Source organism: Nomascus leucogenys, chromosome 5 (genome assembly GCF_006542625.1).
Source record: "Nomascus leucogenys isolate Asia chromosome 5, Asia_NLE_v1, whole genome shotgun sequence".
Taxonomy (NCBI): Eukaryota; Metazoa; Chordata; class Mammalia; order Primates; family Hylobatidae; genus Nomascus; species Nomascus leucogenys.
This window is the reverse complement of record NC_044385.1, coordinates 19950500-19953104: the sequence shown is the minus strand read 5'-3', so window position 1 is coordinate 19953104 and position 2605 is coordinate 19950500. Positions and strand designations below refer to the sequence as shown.

Genomic DNA, 2605 nt, shown 5'->3' with positions numbered 1-2605 from the left:
ATCAATGATTGTTATTCCACAGTGACCTGAGATCCTATTTTAATCAAGTGTTTTAAATCTTTTTACATTTTGGCAAATTTCCCAAAATCCAATTCTAAATAAAGTTTTGAGTCAAGCTAAATTTGGGATATTCCAGAAGGCCTCTGGAACATCCAAAAGAGATATATCAAGCCAATTATTTTCATTTGGCATGTTAAATTATATGGGGGCCAGGCACAGTGGCTCACACCTGTAATTCCAGCACTTTGAAAGGCCATGGTGGATGGATCTCTTGAGCTCAGGAGTTCAAGACCAGCCTCGGCAACATGGTGAAACCCCATCTCTACCAAAAAAACAAAAAATTAGCCAGGCATAGTGGCACACACCTGTGGTCCCAGCTACTCAAGAGACTGAGGTGGGAGGATCACTTGAGCGTGGGAGGTGGAGGTTGCAGTGAGCCAAGATCACACCACTGTATTCTGTCACCCAGAGTACAGATTGGGTGACACTGGGTGTCAGAGCCAGACTCTGTCTCAAAACAAAACAAAACTATATGGGAAGCATTGTCAAATAACTGATGTTAAGCCATCTTTGAATTATTTTTGTATGGACGTGTTATTATATGTTTCATAATTGTATAAATCTGGGGGCGGGGTCACGCTGTATCCAGACTTGGGGGAGGTGGGGGATCGAGGTCAGAGATGAGACCATCCTGGCTAACAGTGAAACCCGTCTCCACTAAAATACAAAAAATTAGCCGGGAGGTGGCGGGCGCTGTAGTCCAGCTACGCGGGAGGCTGAGGGGAGATGGGTGAACCCGGGGGCGGAACTTGCAGTGAGCCGAGGTGGCATGACTCCAGCTGGGTGAAAGAGTGAGACTCCGTCTCAAAAAAAATAAAAAATAAAAAAAAAATAAAATAAAATTCCTAAGACTCTGGTATGTTAGCCATGATTTTGGTTATTTTGTTAAATCATTGTATGCCACAGAAATAATTAAATTTCCTTGTCAACTGAGACATTATTATTGGGCACTCTCATCAGATCTTTACCCATGGCCATTTAAAGTCTGGTTGTTCAGTTAATTGGTTTATACTCATGCTTTTCTAAAAGTGTTTTGCAAGCAACTATATTCCTAAAGTGGTTGTGTCTTCAAGGAGATGCATGGAAACCTTGGCGCTTTGGGAAAAACTCTCTCAAATCAGGTTTTTTCCTTTGTTCTCACACTGCCATGACAATCAACACAGAAGACTTCTGTGACGAAAGGTGTAGGGTTTTTCCCCACACACCAGGCAGTGGACACCAGCAAGGTGTCCTCCAATTCAATTCTAACACTATCTATTTGGAGATAGTGTCAGATTCCACAGGCTCGGGGCTCAGTCCCCAAGACTGCCCCCGACACTCCCAGACACCAGTTGCAAGTCCAGGTCTTGGGAACGTCTGACCAACTGGCTTCAAGTTGGGGGTGCCACAACCCTCCCTTTGGGTTTTATTAATTTGCTAGAGTGGCTCACAGAACTCAGGGAAACATGTTTTTTTGTTTTGTTTTGTTTTTTGTTTTTGTTTTTGTTTTGAGACAGAGTCTTGCTGCATTGCCCAGGCTGGAGTGCAGTGGCATGATCTCGGTTCACTGCAATCTCCGCCTCCTGGGTTCAAGCATTTTTCCTGCTTCAGCCTCCTGAGTAGCTTGGATCACAGGCACCCGCCACCATGCCCAGCTAACTTTTGTATTTTTAGTAGAGACGAGTTTTTGCCATGTTGGCCAGGCTGGTCTTGAACGCCTGACCTCAGGTGATCTGCCTGCCTTGGCCTCCCAAAGTGCTGGGATTACAGGCGTGAGCCACCGGTGCCCAGCCCAAATTTCTTTTTTAACCTTGGCCCGAAGACCACAAACGCTTTATTTAAAGATGCATCTCAATTCCTGTGTGGCAGGCCAAGAATAAAATAAAGGAGAGCGCAGCACACTATTCCCACCGGTCAAGTGGTCAAACCCAACATCCAAGACCCAGCGAGCAGCCAAGCTCAGTGCAACCTCCTGACCTCTGGCTCTGACTCCAACAGGGTGAGCACATCGCCCTCACACACGGGGCCTTTTACATTGTGGATGATGGAACGGCTCGTATCCTCCATAAATTGCATGCACACCTGCTAGCACTGTCCCTTAGAGCCGGTTCTGCCCAGAACATTGGTGACCCTGGCCAGCTTGATAGGCTGCACGTGGCTGGTGTCCATGATGGCAGTGCGGTGGCAGTTGGGTGAAGATAACATTTATGTTTGCTGGTTTATTAAGAAGGGTATTTTGAAGGATACAAATCAACAGCCAGATGAAGAGACGCATAGGGTGAGGTCTGGAAGGGTCCTAAGCGCAGGAGCTTCTGTCTCATGGAGTTGGGGTGCAACACCCTCCCAGCCTGTGGATGAGTTCTTCTTCACCTTTCTCTCAGCCTCCACATGTTCAGCTCTCTGGATGCCCCCCAAACCCTGTCCTGTGGGCCTTCTATACTTTATTGGTTTTCCATGATAGAAGCATGGACAACTGTGTCAAAACATGATTGGATAAAAATAAAGTCTGATCTAAACCTAGCAAGACCTGTCCACATCCTTCCTCCAGAGTATGGGGAAGGACCCT

At 46.4% G+C, this 2605-nt stretch overlaps 1 pseudogene; it reads right to left on the bottom strand.

The window, feature by feature from the left end:
• Positions 1-1998: 1998 nt before the first annotated feature.
• Positions 1999-2208, bottom strand: LOC115835187 (annotated as a pseudogene).
• Between the last annotated feature and the right edge of the window lie 397 nt (positions 2209-2605).